Raw genomic sequence first — 19,560 nt, forward strand, 5'->3', positions numbered from 1 at the left:
CCATGTGAAACATTTTGAAATGTGTTTACTAACAATTGAAACCCCAAATCAAGTAAACAGCTGAAGAAATACCATCTTCATGATTATTTTTTTTTCTGAGCCACATCCCCCACAAGTTATGTTTGTATCAACAACTGCAGTGTAGTTTTATAATCTCTGGTGTTAATATTTTACTGAAATTTTACATCTTGTAGCTTTGATGGAAAACAGATCTTGATCTTTTAAAAAAAAAGCCACAAAACTTTTTAATCATTATCTTTTATATATTATATTGTATTTCATGAGAAGATATTCCTTGAAACAAATTGAAGTGAATTGTCAGATGACATTCTGCTGGTTTAACTGATATCATGCTGATGTTTTCAGCAGCTATTTTATGAGTTCATGTCTTTATCACAAACATTTTAAGAGATCTTGTTAGTAAGTAACCACATCATCCAAAACCAACCCTCTTTATCTGGAATCTGAACAGGGAGCTGTGAGGAGTTTGATGGCTCATCATCACGATTAAAGCAACATTTAAATTAATAGACCAGTTTCCTTTAATAGTGAATATGAAACAGAACTGACCAGTTTTTGTTCTTTTATCACTTTGTCTATCTCCTTGTCTTTTTGTCATGTTCTTCAACTCTTCAACAGCCCATCTCAGTTAGTGACTAGTTAGTTAGTGACTATTCTTTATATATATATATCTGAGAAGGTAGCTGGTTTGAAAATGATCATCATGGCCCCAGATATGAGCATCAAACTGTCAGTTTTCAAATAAATTTCTAAATGTCAATTCCTAAATAATATATCACTGATATATCAGGAGTCAGAAGGAGTGAAGTTTAGTATTTTATACATCTATGCAACTAAATAATTTTAAATTTCCATTTTGTTGGCTTTACAATCTGTTTTTAAATCAGTTCAACATTCACTGATACAAACAGGATGAAGGCTGTTGGTTACGTTACCTGATGGTCGAACTGATCTTCATGCAGCTGAAGAGTGAAGGTGAACTTCCATGAAACTAAAGACAATATATAAATGTATATCTGACAGCAGGTTTTCTAAAGTTGTTGATCCAAACACAGTCTGAGCTCTCTGTGGAAAACTGAATATGACTTAGAGAAAAATCCGATACCAGAGCAGTTCTAAACTTTGGAATAAATTGAAGTCAATCATTAACGGACAGTAATAATCCACATCAGGTAGATCACAAGGCTCCAATGACCTTTGATTTATATGATGTGAAGTACAATATGGGACAAATATATGATTTTATATTTTGATACTATAAGGCAACATTATTATACATGCCCACAGTCACAGTTATGTTTGTCTACAATATGCAGTGGAGCTATAGCATAAACAAAATGATCAGATTAGAAATGGCATACTATATCAGGGTTCTTGCACCATTTTAAGAGTAAAATGTAATGCTTTTTAAGACCTCAACAAATGAAATTTTAGACTTTTTTTTTTTTTTTTTTTTTTAACTTGAAGACAATTTAAACCTGGCCCCGCTGTGGCAGCACGTGAGCGCTTTCCTCCTTTCATATGCGACTGGATGGCTTTGACCCCAAGGTCCCTTGCACATTGCCTCATTGTTGCTTTCAGCTGGTGCCAACCACCTCCTAAATGCACCCTCTTCCATCCATTTTTCATTAAATTTGCACTTCCCCATCTTTGCAAGTTGAACCGGTCACTTCATTTCGGAGTCTCTCATTAACTACACAGTCTTTGTACAAAGTTAATCAAAAAAATACACACTATGTTTTCCAATCACATAGCAAATTTATGGTGATTTTAAGATCATTTCAGGCCACAAATACCCAGATTTTAATTTAAGACATTTTAAGACTTATTAAGGACCCACCAGAAGCCTGTATATGTCAGCGCTTATTCACAACTTGCTAATCAAACCCAGATTTTCCATCTAGATCTGTGCACTTTCACCGACCCCAGGGAGAGGACACAATACTGAATTTCACAACTATAAAATTAAGAAAACAAAGACTATAAATCAATAAAATGAACAAAAAGCAACAGATTTGCCGCTCACAGAAGCTGCAAAAAATGCTGGGAAATCAATCACAGAGTCTGTCAATGATTACATTACTGGGATTATATTATTAACGCTTCAGCACATTCAATATAAACACACATACAGCCCTGACCACTGTTGTATCCAGACTGTGCTGACTGCTGCTTTTCATGGAGAGCAGCTGTGTTTTATATGTGTTGGATATTCCAAGCAGCACTGAGTTTCTCATGTCTGGATGTTGCTAAGAAAATAAGTTATTTAGCATTGTCTGAAAAAATGTACTGAATAGGTTTTGAGCTACAAATGAACTGTCCGCTGTCTATTCTTCATTTCTTGTTTGTCACAATTCCAACCCTCCTCCTTTATCGGCGGCTTAAGACCAACAAAAGGAGGTCAAGAATTTCTACTATTAAATCTATATATTAAATAGATTTTTGGAACAGGGAGATGGAATAGGGGCTTGCTCCGTCCACTCCACGCATCGACCTGGTATTGCAGTATCTCCAGGAACGGTGCACTCCCTCTGTGTGTTCAATACAAGTCCTGTTCAGCTCAACATCACCTTAAACACATGATGTTGTCTTCATGTGTGTAACGCTGAGTGTACAGAGTGTTCATGTTCAGTTTATGGTTTTAGAATCAGTGATGCATTCATGTAGAAACATCAGTTTAATGTTGCTGATTTCATCAGGTTATATTCTGCTGACCAGACTGAATCAATAAAGTTTTCTTTCAACACGTCATCGTTTAAATGTTGGTTGTATTTTGCATTTGTCAGCTGAATCCACAGAGTGACTGAAATGATGAAGTAAATCCAGGAAAGGAAAAACATTTGGCTCTGAATCTCAATGTAGATTTGAACAAAGAGCTCCAGCTGAAGAAAACAATGCTGTCTGTTTCCAGATGATGAAGAACTCAGTTCTCAGTTGATGCTCAGTTATCTCCATCTAGTGGACAGATGGTAGAAGTTGATTCCTGAAAAGAGGAAGTGACTTTTCCTCAGATCAAACTGTTGAAGGAGAACGAGCAGCTTCTTCCTCACTGACTCACTCAACCTCTGTCTCCTGGGTTTGGATTTGAGCCTCTTTCTCAGGAGCACACACAGAAAAAATAAGATTTTCTATTCCAACAATATCCGTGATGTCCTCGCGTATGAATGAATGTTTCACAAATGAGGCAGCAGCTACTCTTCCTGGGGTCCAAATGAAAATGCACATCTGCAGTCAAAAAGGTTCAGGTAGATGCAGAGTCCTACATTAAAACAAACCACTTTACCATCAACCTCAACTGCATTTTTTGTAAACACTTGTTGTTATTATTAATGTTAAGACCCAGAAAGCAGCATATTTGATTGATAACCTGATCACAGATCAATAATCAGCCATTGGAAGGCGCTCTGAAACTTTCTTCTGCAGTCAGAACTCATCCACCTTCAGACTGGACATCTTCTGACTGTAGAACTGGAGCTTTTTATACATCTCACTGCAGCACAATAAAGTCCTCTGTGAGTATTGTGTGTCCCACAGTGGACATGACATCTGAGCAGCAATACTTCCACCTGCTGGAGATTTATTGTTACTACAGCTGCAAAATAAATCTATCAGAACATGAACTCAGTCTGTAGAATCCAGAAGATTAATGACACACTTTGTCCTGCTGTTATGGCATCAAATCCAACTTTAGGTTTTCTATATATTAAACTCATGAGCACTGTTGGGGATCAAACAGAAAAGGACAGAGGTGTGAAACAAGATTTTTCTTTTCTTTTAATTAACAGAAAAAATGTCACAACAAAGAACAATTTATATCATTCTGAAATATAACTCCAAAAAATGGACAAAAACAGACCCTGTTTAAGAAACGTTAACTAAGCATAAGGAGACTGAAGCTTAAACATTAATGAACAGAACATACTGACTCATAAATGGCACACTGTAATGTACAACATTTCCTGTAATAGCATATGCACAACTTGGGTCATGGGCTGATCAATCGTGCGCGATGTATAATGCCCAGCTCTGCTCTGGATCCAGCCTGTGTACAAAATCAGGTGAATGTGATGGCTGATGATGACTGAGCTCTTAGTGTAACACATCATGGATTCTAGGTCTCCCACATGAATGCCTTTTATAGCAGGCATTGCTTCCTAATGCTGAAATGAGAGAATGAACAAACAGTTTTTAACAACAGTTAACTGATGAATCAGTTGAATGAGGACAGATGTGAATCATCTTGTTTTGATATGATTACAATTTTACAACAAATTGCACATAAACCAGGGTTAGTGTTTGGAACCGGACCTCTCTGTGTTGTTCTCTTGAGACTCTTGTCTGTCATAACAATACAGAATCGTTGTGTTTTGATAAGCTGTTAACTGGCAGAGTGCGGCTGCATTACTCTCGTCCAGACAGGGACTTCCAACATTTACGCCAGGTTTTCTCAGAAACTGCAAAACTTCCACATTTGAAACTTCAGGACGTGTTAGAAAACAAAATCACCTATTATATCATTACAGATGTGACACAGGAAATGATCATCACAATGTTTAAATCGAAAAATTGTCCGCTCTGACAAATTTTCTTTTCTGTCTTAAAAAGCAATTTTCCGGCAATAACTTAGTGGAAATGTGACGTAGTCACCAGATTTTTCTCTGTTCTGGGGAGTATTGCTTGCTGAAAGTGGTGACGTCATTTGGTGCATTTTCATTGATCCGATTTTGAGTGTTACATTTGTCCCGTCTCACTTTGGTATTACTGCCATGTTTGAGTTGAAATAAGTTCAGTGACTCTTTAAAATGATCGCGGTACTGATGCTAATCCCGTTAGCCGGTCTATGGCGTTTTCTAATGCATGTTAGCATTAAGCTAATGTTGGGTGTTGTGTTGTGGTTTTATTCTGTGGATGACAAAGTTACTCTTTCACTTTATTATTCTCTTTCGGTCTATAAAAGCCGAGTCCAGTCGAGGAGAGCCGAATCTTCAGAGAATCCGTGCAGACAGGGGGGTTATTTTGATGGACACACCATGAGGCCAATCACATGAGAGGACAAACTGATGTTTTCACAATAATATTCAGCTGGTAAACTGACATAGATATGAAGTTTTACAGGTGACCAAGAAGAGACGTTTTCTTTGCTCTACAACGTAACTTTGTGAAAATAACATGTCTGTGGTTGTTTTCTGATCCCTCCTTCGTTTCTTCATGTCTTCTGTTTGTGTCTCTCTCTCGGAGTGATGTTGTTACTGAAGCCGACTCTGACCCCTCACTGAGCGGGTCGGTGCGGAGAAACACTCCGTTACCTCCGACAGCTGAGCGGTATCGCTTCTCGGCCTTTTGGCTAAGATCAAGTGTAGTATCTGTTCTTATCAGTTTAATATCTGATACGTCCCCTATCCGGGGACCATATATTAAATAGATTTTTGGAACAGGGAGATGGAATAGGGCCTTGCTCCGTCCACTCCACGCATCGACCTGGTATTGCAGTATCTCCAGGAACGGTGCACTCCCTCTGTGTGTTCAATACAAGTCCTGTTCAGCTCAACATCACCTTAAACACATGATGTTGTCTTCATGTGTTTAACGCTGAGTGTACAGAGTGTTCATGTTCAGTTTATGGTTTTACAATCAGTGATGCATTCATGTAGAAACATCAGTTTAATGTTGCTGATTTCATCAGGTTATATTCTGCTGACCAGACTGAATCAATAAAGTTGTGTTTCAACACGTCATCGTTTAAATGTTGGTTATATTTTGCATTTGTCAGCTGAATCCACAGAGTGACTGAAATGATGAAGTAAATCCAGGAAAGGAAAAACATTTGGCTCTGAATCTCAATGTAGATTTGAACAAAGAGCTCCAGCTGAAGAAAACAATGCTGTCTGTTTCCAGATGATGAAGAACTCAGTTCTCAGTTGATGCTCAGTTATCTCCATCTAGTGGACAGATGGTAGAAGTTGATTCCTGAAAAGAGGAAGTGACTTTTCCTCAGATCAAACTGTTGAAGGAGAACGAGCAGCTTCTTCCTCACTGACTCACTCAACTTCTGTCTCCTGGGTTTGGATTTGAGCCTCTTTCTCAGGAGCACACACAGAAAAAATCAGATTTTCTATTCCAACAATATTCGTGATGTCCTCGCGTATGAATGAATGTGTCACTGATGCAGATTTTTCAGAACAACATCAACAACAATAACTCCACAACGAGACTTTGTGACGTCACTGGAGATCAAAGGCATTTCCTGTCTTTCATTGATCTCCAACATGACACAGATGCATACGTCACACTATCTCAAATTCGCTTCAAATGGTTGAGCGCATGCGCAGAGAGACGCACAGAAATGTCCCTGGACTGATCATTGTAACTTTGTGTTATTGTTGTATCTGATAAGTTAATGACCATAAACTTTCTATAAAAGTGGATGTGCTGGTTAAAAAGAACTGAGACTTCCACCTGCAGTCTATCTAATGACCACCAGGGGGCTCCACTGGTCGTAAAATGAAGTCAGAGTGTAAACAGTTAAAGCTCCTTGATGGTCAAGCATGTCTCAGGGACATGCGGGATCCTCGTTAGTATAGTGGACAGTTACGCAGAAGCTCAGTGGTAGAACATTTGTCTCTGGGTGTCTCCTGCCAAACTGCAACTTTGAACAAGGGTCAGTGTTTAAGTCCCACCTGCCCCAACGAAATGCTGAAGAAATATGCCTGTGTTCAAATGAAAAGTCTCCATCTGATGTTCTTTTCATTTAGACTCCATGCAGGCTGTTAATGATTACTTTGTTTGTGTGTGGCTGTTTTGAATGTATGATCTTTGTTGTTCATAAAGAAAGGCTTTAACAAAGATCAGAATGAAAAGGAACATTTCCTTCAGTCTGTCATGCCCCACCTGTCATGTCTCTGTTCCCCACCAGTGGGGTGGAGCCCACACTTTAAGAACGGCGGCCCTATAAGCATCCAACAGCATCACTGAGTCAGGAGCAGCACAGTGACAACTGTACACATTACTGGAGAAAGTGATAAATGACATTCTGCATCTATTTGAGTCAGTGAGGAAACATGTGAAGAGAAGAAGCTGCTCGTTCTCCTTCAACAGTTTGATCTGAGGAAAAGTCACTTCCTCTTTTCAGGAATCAACTTCTACCATCTGTCCACTAGATGGAGATAACTGAGCATCAACGTAAAAATCCTCCGGTCTTCCATGTGTGAACTATAATACCAGTGAATTAAACAAAGATCGTCTCTGGGTGGGCTCGAACCACCATCCTTTCAGTTAACAGCCGAACGCGCTGACCGATTGCGCCACAGAGACAAGTTGACCAGTTCTTGTTTCAGCCTGCTGTTGCAGCTATAATTATCCCAAATGTTGCTCCTTTTGTGTCTCACAGAGATCCTGCCTGTTTGGGAGAGCGTTACATTAAAGATTTAAAGGTCCCTGTTTCAATCCTGGGTTTCAGCAGCTGTTGTGGGTCCTTTTGTTCGCTCCCCCAAATGAGCTATTTCAGCACAGCACACAGTAGAAATGACTTCTCATTATTGCTTCCATGACCTGGAAGTGGAACTAAAGGTGTGTCCCTATCACCGGCCTTGATAATGATAACTGAGCACCAGTGAGTGCTCTCCTCCTCTTAGATGAGTCCTAACAACAGCACTCAGCTGTGTCTCTCCCCAAATGGGAAACTTGGTCCATAAAAGGAAGTAAACGTTGTTGGCAGAATTCAAACCTGCGCGGGGAAACCCCAATGGATTTCTAGTCCATCGCCTTAACCACTCGGCCACAACAACCACAGGTAGGAAAGCTCCCATGACTCAACATTTTCCAGCCTGGATAGTTTCCTCCTCAAAGGACAGGGCACCTTCTTGTTGTGATCGATGCCCACATTCTCCACAAGACTTCAGCTCTTTGGAGATACAGCAACAAGTGAACTAAACACAGCAGGTCTCTGGGTGGGCTTTGGAGCCGTTTGGTAAACAGAAGCAGGACTTTTGTTGTGTACGGAGCTTTGACTGTTACCAAACTGTTACCTTAACAGGTGAAGGTTCATTCTGATGGAATGAACTGTTTCTACACAAGCTGCATGAATGTGACACAGAGCTCATGTTTAAAGTATTTTTCTTCAGTACTCTTATTGTGTATGGAGCTCTGACTGTTGACATAAGTGCAGGTGACCTAAATTCAGCAGCATCATCAATGTCCTCATCTCATCCAAAAGGCTTCATCAGACAGATCAGTGTTGCAGGAGCTCAGAAGCTATCTGGTTAGCTAATGCTGCCAGACCATGCAGAGGATATAGGTCAGTGGTAGAACGTGCACTTCCCATGTATAAGTGTTTCCAATCTATAACATGTTACATTATGAACGAGGCACTGCTGGGATTTGAACCCAGGATCTCCTGTTTACGAGACGGGTGTTTTGACCAGCTAAGCCACAGCACCACTCTGATGTACATGTATATACAGAGGATCAGATTGATCATACACTACAACATCTCACATCCACAGCACTCTACTCAACTGTTCTTAAACAACATTTAGTAGACATGATTAACAGAGTCCTCCTTGGAAACTTAAGTTTGTTGCATCTAACTCAGCCTGTACAGAAGATTCAGTAACAGCTGAGTTATCTTTAGTCCAACAACTGCTGTCCATTTCTACCACAGGGAGCCACAGGCTTTAGTGTTTTCAGTCCTAACCCTTGATTGTCAAGCAATCATATTCCCATTTTATGCAGATTTTTCATCCACAACACACACACAACAATCTTGTTTAATTGTTTAATTAAATCTAAAACTGTTATGAATGACAGATTTAGAGTGCTAACGATTACACCATGGACCGTCCAAATTTTTACTGTATTTGTATTTTTACTTTTATCATTTAATATGTTTTGCTGCGTTTCAACTCGTTAACGCTTTAAGCTACAGAAAGAACGAGAGCAGTCGCACCACACAAGCATTTCAAAATAAAAGCCAATTTATATTAGTTTATTTGTATCTTTAGCTCAGATGTAGCAAAGTGCAACAATGCTGTCAATAAGGAACTTTCCTATTTGGGTTACTTGAAACATTTGGTGCAGTAGGCAGCACGTCAGTCTCATAATCTGAAGGTTGTGAGTTCGCGCCTAATACAGGGCACAGCTTTAGTTAATAATGAGAATTTAGTGGTTGGGACTAGAACCTCAGTTCCTTTAACATGCTTCGATGATATATTAGACTTCTATGAACCAATTCACTGCTCTGCATAGACAAGTATAAAGAATGACACAACAGGTGTCATCTCACTATTTCACAGTTTAAATGCACAACAGCAGCATCCAGCTTCTCTGTCAGAGAGTTGTGAAGTTCTGTCTCATTGTGTTCCAATGCATCAACACAATGAACCACAAAATTATCATTGCAATCTCTGGACAAGAGAAACAGTAATTTTGTGGTTGTTGCTGATCCACTGACCTCCTCGACCTCCTTAATTTTGTAACCTCTGCCATGAATCCATACAAAAAAAAAACGAAGACTTGCTGTGTTTAGTTCACTTGTTGCTGTATCTCCAACAAAGAGCTAAAGTCTTGTGGAGAATGTGGGCATCGATCCCACTACCTCTCACATGTTAAGCTATCACTCTACCATGTGAGCTAATTCCCCTGCCATGCTAGCATGCAAGCTAAGCTTTGAGAAAAGGCCGCTTTAACAACATCAACAGGTTTCAAAGCTTTTTCGAGAGAGTTCAAAATAATTAAATTTTTCAATCATCTGTATTTTTCAGTAAAAACACTTTCCCTGACCGGGAATCTAACCCGGGCCGCGGCAGTGAGAGCGCCGAATCCTAGCCACTAGACCACCAGGGAGCGTGTAGGCAAGATACCTTTGTCCCAAAACCTTACAGCAGTAGAGGTGAAATAAAATCTGTCATTTCACACAGTGAAGGTTCCAATGTGAAACCTTAACCTGTAGACAACCTGGTTTGTCCACTCCACACGTGTGAGCAAGTGCAAACTCTGAGCCTCCATGTGATCTTATCAGATCGTGGTCATTGTGTATTGGAATGACTGGACTCACTTTGATGGGCACATTTTTCAACTTCTGTCGTCAGAATGGCTGAGCGTTCTAAGGTGCTGCGTTCAGGTCGCAGTCTCCCCTGGAGACTCCAGGACAAGTATCAAACATGATGAGGAGGCCGAGTGATTAAGGCGATGGACTGCTTATCCGTTGTGCTCTGCACGCGTGGGTTTGAATCCCATCGGCGTTGGTGGTTGCTTTAGTCTTTCCAGGTTGCAACAACAACAACATACAGTACATATAAATGTTAATGAGTGTTATTCTCCCATTTGTTTTTACTTCTTCTACGATACAGATACAGACGGTTTCAGAGAACAACTGCAGAGATGACCCTTTCAAACCCACGCCTCCAGAGGAGACTGTGACCTGAACACAGTGCCTTGGACCGCTCGGCCATCCTGACTGTTTTTGTCAACCAGTGGAGCCCCCTGCTGGTCATTGGATAGACTGCAGGTGGAGGTCTCAGTACTTTTTAACCTGCTCATAACCAGGCAGTGTTCTGCTGGGTAAGTTTGGGTCTAAAAAAAAGTAACTACTTATCGCCCAACGTGGGGCTCGAACCCACGACCCTGAGATTAAGAGTCTCATGCTCTACCGACTGAGCTAGCCAGGCTGCTAAAGCTGCAAAAAATGATCCTAAAAATTCCCAAAAAATACAGACTGTTTATTTTTATTTTGTTAGTGTGTTCGTACTTCACAAATCCAGCCACGTCTGAGTTAGCACAACTAGTTTCATTATAAATTCTGATGGCCAGCAAAACAAAAATCACAGATTCAAATTAAATCAGATTCATTCATATATATTGCCAAATCTTAAAAAGTTGAATCACACTGAGTAACAAAAGGTGGTTGTCTCGTTGGAGGGGATCATCGGCATAGGAGTGAAAATTAGTTCCACAACTGAATCATTTGGGCAAAAGTTGAACAATATGGAGACTTTACTTGGGACGGTTGTCATTGGAAGCTTGTTCACTTTGTGAAGCTTTTAAATGCAGTTGATTTTTCTGAGGACAAAAGAAAAAGACAGATTGTAAAACAGGGACAGTCTGAGATTGCTCGGACATCCTGACTGCACAAAAGAGACATTTCAGGATTCCTGATCCAACAAACATCTGGCTCCTCGCCCAGTTTGGTTCTTTCTTCTGTCGGCAGAACTCAAAGTTATCTGGCAGGACCATGATTGTCTTTGGAGCTTCATTAACAGTGTGCGCACATCACAGAATTTTTTTTGCTACACTCTGGTGCAAAGTTTATTCAGTTCATTCCAGGAGTAATCCACAGACTGCCAGATGCTCCAGCTGAGGCTTGAACTCACAACCTCAGCATCTCTCTGCAGGTTCCTGTCCACCATCCTTTCAGTTAACAGCCAAACACACTGGCTCATTGCCCCACAGAGGCTTAATGACCAGCAGCTGTAGTTACACTATTTAAACCTCAGCTAGTTTCATGTTGGTTCAAACTGATGTTAAGATATTTGACTCTAGCAGTCATTGTTGGTCGATGTATGCTGGATAAGAGAAAGTAGATGAAACACAGCACGTCTCTCAGTGGGCTCCAAAAGACCACTGAGCCATCCTGACATGTGTGTCCAGCTGCCAGTCTCTGATGAGGAACTGCAAAAAATCCTCCAAAAAATTGACAAAAAACACAGACTGTTATGTGTATTTCCTTCTTCAAATCTTTATTTTGGTCATTTAATATGTTTTGCTGCGTTTCAACTCCTACAGTTGTGTGCTTCTGAGAGACTCTGTGGCACAATGGTAGCGTGTCTGACTCCAGATCAGAAGGTTGTGTGTTCAACTCACGTCAGGGTCAGATCATCTGTTTGTACTTTTGGTAAATGCTCACATACTCTGTGGTGCAACAGGATGTGTTTTTCTGATGAGCCATTTAATTTCTTCACATCACATTTCACATCACTATTTCTCATTATTTTAGATGGACACACATCACCATTTGATTTTATTTCAGTTTATTTTGAACAATATAAAAAAAAAAACAAACCCAAAAGTCAGCAAGTTTTATCAATGATATGGAGGGTGGTTACCTTAAAGGGCATATTGCAGGTTAAGGACCACATTGAATCAATGTTTAAAAAAATAATATTGGAAATGTTTTGCTGCAAAGTGAAGGAGGTAAAATGTCCACAGCAGAAGGGGGGCAGATCATTGGACACGTCATAGGAAGGGCTCGTCCGGGATTTGAACCCGGGACCTCTCGCACCCAAAGCGAGAATCATACCCCTAGACCAACGAGCCCTTGATAAGGGCTTTTAAATTATTGAAAAAATTTTACTTTTCATTCTGATCTTTATTCAAGCGTTCCTTCTTGACAAGAAAGATCCAACATTAAGAACAGAACAGCTACACACAAACAAAATAATGATGAACAGCCCTTCAAGAAGGGGGACCAGAGGGTGTGTGCCAACTACAGGGTCATCATGAACCTCTGTTTTGGGTGGTGGTTGGATGTTATTGGTTTTTCTTAATCAATATCAAACTAAATAATGGCAATAAAGGTTAAATAAATAAAGGTTGCAGACCCCTGATCGAGGGGTATGATTCGTCTGGGTCTGTTACCTCAGACCACTGAGCCATCCTGACACGTGTGTCCAGCTGCCAGTCTCTGGTGAGGAAACAGAAAAGTTAATGATAGCTTTGATATCAGCAGGACAGGCAGCATTATCATGTTTTGTTTTGCGTCTGTAAAACTGCTGACACACAGAGGACATGGCCTGACTGTGTGTCACATAAATGTCTGAAACCAATCTGTTACAGCTCCAATAGTTGACATAATTCACCTGTGAACTGCACCCACCTGCAGTATTTCAATTTCTAGATCTGCCCTCCTAAATCTGACGGTCCAAGTGCTGCATTTCTTTGACAGTTTTGGGGATTTTTTTCAGCAGGTGAATTTTGTAAATCTCTTTTACTGGTAACTGGTAACACATAAGGAGGACATTAAATGATACAGCTGCACATGAATTCCACAGAATGACCCTCTGATGTTTACTGAACATCCATCCATCTCAGGTTCTAGACCCAACCACTAAATTCTCATTATTAACTACAGACTACATAGTCTAGATTGGATTCAAAGTGCAGAGTGCTAACCATTACCTGATGGAACAACAGGTCCATGATTTGATGTGGGTCAAAGGTGCTGGCTTGAGGCTCCAGTGTCATGGGAGACGTCTGTAGACCATAAGCCATTTAAAAAAAAGAATAATGAATAAACAATTATCAAATAAAATGAACTGAATTCATATTATCCCACCCTGCTGCTACAGACCAACACAAGTAAACATATGCAACGTAAAATAAAATAAAATATATAAAAACAAAAATAATAAATACTATACTATACCACTATCCTAACGAGGAGCTGTGCGCATCCATTTGAAGTGAACATGAGTGTGGGAGTCACGTGAGAGATCAATGAAAGACAGGAAATGCCTTTGATCTCCAGTGACGTCACACAGTCTCGTTGTGGAGTTATTAGTTGTTGGTGTTGTTCTGTAAAAATCTGCAGTGAGTCAGTGAGGAAACATGTGAAGAGAAGAAGCTGCTCGTTCTCCTTCAACAGTTTGATCTGAGGAAAAGTCACTTCCTCTTTTCAGGAATCAACTTCTACAATCTGTCCACTAGATGGAGATAACTGAGCATCAACTTAAAAACCCTCCGTTCTTCCATGTGAGAACTATAATACCAGTGAATTAAACAAAGACCATCCCTGGGTGGGCTCGAACCACCATCCTTTCGGTTAACAGCCGAACGCGCTGACCGATTGCGCCACAGAGACAAGTTGACCAGTCCTGGTTACAGGCTAAATGTTGACCTACAATAAGAAGGTCATTGGTTTGAATCTCAAACACTCAGTCGTTTTTGAAAATAAGAGGGCCCTCAGACAAAGAAGTTGAGTCACAGCACAGGCTGTCAGGAGTGAGATTTGAACCTACGGCGCTAAAGGAGACTGCAGCACAGCCACCTCTGAGCAGTGGTGTTTTACCTGTCACAGTATCTTGGAAACCCAAAGCTGTCGAAAGCAGAAGGCAAAAAGAAAAACCATCTGATGAAGCCTCCTCTCTGTTTTGGGTGGTGGGTGCATGTTATTCACATGTTATATAGGTGAAGGTTATTCTCAATCCCTCTCAGATGTAAACACAAAGACTGCCCCACTGTCACCATTCAGAGCAGCTGTGAAGATTATTGATACAAATACATACTAAGCCAGCAGCCTACCCATTGAGCTAACTCTGCTGTGCTAACATGCTAGCGTGTGCAGGGAGTGCCAAATGCCACTCATGTGCATGAATTCACATGCACACACACACACAACTTCATGTTGAGGAGTTTGGTCTCTGGTTATCTACTTCTTTTTTACATGTTCATTTTGGAATACATTTTCAGTGCCCAGTTTTATTTTCACTGCAGTTACTCATGTTAACCACTCTGAGACAGTTTTAACAGCTGAAGAGTTTAAAATAAAAGCTTTAGTGTTCATTTGAGAGTAGTTAAAACAGACCAGGAACACTAAAGTAAGGGGCAACATCTGAAAATTAGTTCCAGTTTTGTTGTTGCTTCTGTCTGCAGAACTCTAAGGTATCTGGCAGTACCACATTTGCCTTTGGAGCTTCATTCACAGTGTGCACTCTGTGGTGGAGAGATCAAAGACTCCTCCCATTTTTCTCATGAACTCCACAGTAGAATGCACACAGTTAATGAAGCTCCAAAGACAAACGTGGTGTGCGTGGTGTGCTCTGCTCCCTAAAAGACAGTGCTGCTAATGGCTCGTTGGTCTAGGGGTATGCTTCTCGCTTACGGTGGTCCCGGGTTCAAATCCTGGACGAGCCCTTAGTGTTACGTTGCCCATATGCCTGGCCGTTGTGACACAATTGTCTCCTATGAAAAGCAGTCAATCACCAAATTTCCATCTGTTCAACACAGCAACCACTTTGTTATGAGTCTGAAAAGCTGCTATTTTTCACCAGTCAGCAAATAGTATTTGGCAAGGATCATGTAGATCTACATACTGTAGGGTATCATCAAGATCACAGGTTGGTAACATCACCTGTGAGCAGAAAATCCAAAAAATCCCGACCCGAACACCAGAGGAAGGTTAGTTTTTTCTGAAACTACACCGGCGTTTCCCCCCTCCTGAATCTCTAACAGCTGTATGGCCCTGTCTATGGCATTCCAACAACCGGTGGAGAAGGTGAATCAAGCCCAGAGAAATGAGGAGAGACGGGGGGCTCAGTCGCAGAATCATTTTCTATAGTTAAATTGTTTATTACAGATCGTAGTTCATTTACAGCATTCGTTAGAGCTTCAGGATGATTCAACTATTACTGTATTACTTTCAAGTGACTTGCTACCTTCTTCAGTATGTTCAGTCACTCATTTGTCTTTCTTTAAACTGTATTTCCTCTTTGTTTTCTCTCACATTGTCAAATTTATACGATAGAAGAAGGTAATTTCAGTTTTTGATGTGATCAGTGCTGTGTCCAAAAGTCCAAACATGCTCAAAATAAATGATAAAATGTTGTTTTGGTTTGTCACATTAGAGCAGCACTGTCCTCTAAGTGAAAAAGCTTACAGCACCTGGTATTCCCAGACGGTCTCCCATCCAACTACTAATCAGGCCTGTCCCTGCTTAGCTTCCAAGATCACATGAGATCAGGTGTGTTTTTTTCTCTTTTATTATTAAAAAAAAAAAAAAATCTATCAGTTATTTTCACGTTTCCAACATATGCACTATTTACAGAAATGAATAAATAGACACAACATTGGACATTATGTACTAGTTGAGAAAGAAAAGTCACACACTTTTAGAGCATTCAACCAGAGCAGATAGATAAGTAAATAAATAAATAAATAAATACATACATACATATATACATACATACAAACCCTTGTGTACACCCCCAGTATTTACAGTGTTAATTACAATTCATTTTACCTTGTTAATTTTTATCAATGTTGATTTGTTCAAGGAAGATCTTTGGAATTTCAGTTTGTCCGCCGTGTATGTTGTTCTTACATGATTTTTGAATGTATTTGTGAATAGTTTCCATCTGTCCATGTCCTTATTTTCATACAGTGAGTTGTTCCTTGCTGTGAAAATGACCTGTCTTATGATGGTGAGTGTGTTGCGTGTTTGCCTGTAAACTGAAAGGATGGAGGTTTGAGCCCACCCAGGGACGTCCCATGTTAAATCCTCATATCAAAGATATTTGGAAATCATTCAAGATGGACCAATTTAGGATAATTCTAGCTGGAACTTCAGTCTCGAACATGGAAAACTTCATGTGTCTCTGTGGCACAATCGGTCAGCATGTTCGGCTGTTAACCGAAAGGTTGGTGGTTCAAGCCCACCCAGGGACGATCTCCATTTTAAACCCTTGCAGACAGGATTTTTGCCTGTCATGTGGAAGACTGGGATTTCGATTCCCTGAGGGGACATTGTGGCTACACTGTGGCAGTAAGCTGTGGGTGTTGGCGTCCAGCAGGGCTGTGCTTGCTGTCCCATTCTATTAGTGATATTCATGGACAGGATTTTGAGGCACAGCCGTGGTGAGGAGGGGTTCCAGGTCAGTATCCGGAGGACTTTGCGGATGATGTGCTCTTTTTAGTAAGCTACGATGGCTGGGAATCAAACCCTGGCTAACTGCTTGGAAGGACAGCTATGCTTACCACCAGGGCTTATATTAACCGAGAATTCTCCGTCATTGATGGATTTTTATTTATTTTTTTAAGATTTTAAGCAGAAAGTAAACAAATCATCATCAAGATCACAGGTTGGTAACATCACCTGTGAGCAGAGTGGAGCAGTGGAAGAGTGCTGGGCCCAAAACCCAGAGGTGGATGATGGAAACCATCCTCTGCTAGCACACAGTGGAAATGACTTCTCATTGTTGCTTCCATGGCCTGGAAGTGGAACTAAAGGTGTGAGGCTCCAACTCACCACCTTCAAATTATGAGATTAGCACTCTGCCTGCTGCACCAACGAGGCCTGGAACCCAGAGTCAATCAAAGATGGCATTAGTGGAGACCTGTCAGTGTTTCAATATAAACATACATCATACAGCCCTGACCACTGTTGTACCCAACTGACTGCTGCTTTTCATCTCTTCATCAGATGGTTTCAAATCTGCATTTTAATTTTGTGTTTAGCAGAAGGAAATTTGGTGACCACTTTTCACAGGTGACAAAAATTGTTAAGAATCATAACTGCATATACATGAACTTCAGAGTGGTGCTGTGGCTTAGCTGGTCAAAGCGCCTCTCTTGTAAACAGGAGATCCTGGGTTCAAATCCCAGCAGTGCCTTGCGCCTAATGTTAGATGTTATAGATATAACAGACATCAACATGTAGAAATGTTGCTACGCCATCCTTGGAAAATGGAAACAACCTGTATTTGTCCACTCTACACATGTGAAGAAATGCAAATTTTGAGCCTCTGTGCCATCTAATCAGGCGGTCTTTGTGGATTGTGGACTCACTTTGATGGGCAAATATGTACCGACGAGGATGGGATTCCAACCCACGCGTGCAGAGCACAATGGATTGAATCATTACAACTGTAACAATGCTCCACTGCCGCTCCACCAATCAAATCAGATTTATTTGTAGAGCACCAAATCACAACAAAGTTACATCAATCATTTTCACGTTAAGATCAGGTCTAGACAAAACTCTAAAATTATTTAGAGACTCAACAGATCCCCCGATGAGCAAGCACTTGGTGCCAGTGGCAAGGAAAAACTTTGTTTAAAAGGCAGAACCAGGCTCAGGGGGGGCGGCCATCTGCCTCGACCGGTTGGGTTGAGAGAGGGAGACTTGCAGCTGGACACACGTGCCAGGATGGCTCAGCGGTCTGAGGCATTTCCTGTCTTTCACTGATCTCCAACATGACACAGATGCATAAGTCATACTATCGCACGTTTGCTTCAAATGGATGAGCGCATGCGCAGAAAGGCGCACAGAAATGTCTGACTGGACTGATCATTGTAACTTTGTGTTATTGTATCTGATAAGTTAAGGACCATAAACTTTCTATAAAAGTGGATGTGCTGGTTAAAAAGTACTGAGACTTCCACCTGCAGTCTATCTAATGACCACCAGGGGGCTCCACTGGTTGGAAGTGTAAGCAGTTAAAGCTCTTTAGTGTAGTGGACAGTATCTCCGCCTGTCACGCAAAGGACCGGGGTTCGATTCCACGACGGGGAAACCACGGGCATTTTTCTGTAATGTCTCATTAACCAGAGTGACAGAAGTGAACTCTCACTGTATCTGACAGGAGGCCCCTGTGGGGCAGCCTTTGTGTTTACTTTACTTTGCCTTTGTGAAATCACATGTGATTCAGATGTAAACATTCATACATTCAGATGTAAAACATTTTGAGGTACAGAAAGCACCACACAAGCATTTGAAAATAAAGCTAATTTAGATAATTTTATTTGTATCTTTAGCTCAACAAAGCGCAACACAGCGTGCCAGCATTCAACTTCCCAGCAGTGCCTCTTTATTGAAGTTTAAGGTTGTTGAGATAACCTCATGTATCTTCTTCTGCAGGAGTTTAGTCAGTAATTTGGTTGAGTGACTAAGCAGGATAATATGGAGCAGTAATTTCAGTAATTTCCAACACCGTGGAGATGATGTTTGGAACTATACAAGGCCGCATCGAGGCAGCATCTTTCCCTGGTGGTCTAGTGGCTAGGATTCGGCGCTCTCACCGCCGCGGCCGGGGTTCGATTCCCGGTCAGGGAAAGTGTTTTTACTGAAAAATACAGGTGATTGAAAAATTGAATTATTTTGAACTCTCTCGAAATAGCTTTGAAACCTGTTGATGTTGTTAAAGCAGCCTTTTCTATAATTACTGAAGTGTGCTTCGACAAACACAAAATCTTTCCCAGATGATCACATCCACTTTGACAGAAAGTGGATGTGGCGGTTAAAAATTACACTAATCTCCAGAGGAGACTGCGACCAGAACACACTGAGCAGAGTGGCGCAGCGGAAGCGTGCTGGGCCCATAACCCAGAGGTTGATGGATCGAAACCATCCTCTGCTGTTTATACATACTGCTACATATACATACTGGATGTCCCATCATGAGACATGACTTTTTCAGCAGCACTGATTAACAGGAAGACATGGAGAATTTTGTCTGTCATATCTATAATATTGATCGTTGTAACCTACAGCTGATGAAAACCCAAAAGTAGTTTGTTTCTACAGCATCTGAACTGAGCAACAAGGCTCTTTGACCAACTAAACCACAGCACCACTCTGATGTACAGGGATGTATTTTGGATCTGAAAATACCCCCAACATACGTGGCTGACCATCATGAGTCTTAACAAGGTTTCTTTAGCATATAATAAACTGTCACATTAATGTCCTGAATGTGCTGTGTGTAAATAATGAGGTTCATCAAAACAAAGTCAGAACCAGAGCTCAGGCTGTTGGGACACAAACAACTGTGT

General features: G+C 40.9%; 1 protein-coding gene, 12 non-coding genes and 1 pseudogene across 13 annotated transcripts in view; 6 read left to right on the forward strand and 8 right to left on the reverse strand.

The window, feature by feature from the left end:
* Positions 1-19,560, reverse strand: part of LOC115057438 (NLR family CARD domain-containing protein 3-like) — a 217,258-nt gene that overhangs the window by 5,678 nt on the left and 192,020 nt on the right. The gene's annotated exons all lie outside the window — the stretch shown is intronic.
* On the forward strand, positions 2,380-2,552 carry LOC115058313 (uncharacterized; annotated as a pseudogene).
* On the forward strand, positions 5,346-5,536 carry LOC115058011 (U2 spliceosomal RNA). Its single transcript, XR_003842008.1, has one exon. It is a non-coding gene; the product is annotated as a U2 spliceosomal RNA (small nuclear RNA).
* On the reverse strand, positions 7,259-7,332 carry trnan-guu (transfer RNA asparagine (anticodon GUU)). Its single transcript has one exon. It is a non-coding gene; the product is annotated as a tRNA-Asn (tRNA).
* trnas-aga (transfer RNA serine (anticodon AGA)) lies at positions 7,724-7,805 on the reverse strand. Its single transcript has one exon. It is a non-coding gene; the product is annotated as a tRNA-Ser (tRNA).
* Positions 8,383-8,456, reverse strand: trnat-cgu (transfer RNA threonine (anticodon CGU)). Its single transcript has one exon. It is a non-coding gene; the product is annotated as a tRNA-Thr (tRNA).
* Positions 9,790-9,861, reverse strand: trnae-cuc (transfer RNA glutamic acid (anticodon CUC)). The gene has a single exon. It is a non-coding gene; the product is annotated as a tRNA-Glu (tRNA).
* Positions 10,613-10,685, reverse strand: trnak-cuu (transfer RNA lysine (anticodon CUU)). The gene has a single exon. It is a non-coding gene; the product is annotated as a tRNA-Lys (tRNA).
* Positions 11,816-11,887, forward strand: trnaw-cca (transfer RNA tryptophan (anticodon CCA)). The gene has a single exon. It is a non-coding gene; the product is annotated as a tRNA-Trp (tRNA).
* trnap-ugg (transfer RNA proline (anticodon UGG)) lies at positions 12,259-12,330 on the reverse strand. The gene has a single exon. It is a non-coding gene; the product is annotated as a tRNA-Pro (tRNA).
* trnan-guu (transfer RNA asparagine (anticodon GUU)) lies at positions 13,800-13,873 on the reverse strand. The gene has a single exon. It is a non-coding gene; the product is annotated as a tRNA-Asn (tRNA).
* On the forward strand, positions 16,382-16,455 carry trnan-guu (transfer RNA asparagine (anticodon GUU)). The gene has a single exon. It is a non-coding gene; the product is annotated as a tRNA-Asn (tRNA).
* On the forward strand, positions 17,326-17,399 carry trnat-ugu (transfer RNA threonine (anticodon UGU)). Its single transcript has one exon. It is a non-coding gene; the product is annotated as a tRNA-Thr (tRNA).
* Positions 18,770-18,841, forward strand: trnae-cuc (transfer RNA glutamic acid (anticodon CUC)). The gene has a single exon. It is a non-coding gene; the product is annotated as a tRNA-Glu (tRNA).

The sequence above is a fragment of the Echeneis naucrates genome, chromosome 2 (assembly GCF_900963305.1).
Source record: "Echeneis naucrates chromosome 2, fEcheNa1.1, whole genome shotgun sequence".
NCBI classification, from domain to species: domain Eukaryota; kingdom Metazoa; phylum Chordata; class Actinopteri; order Carangiformes; family Echeneidae; genus Echeneis; species Echeneis naucrates.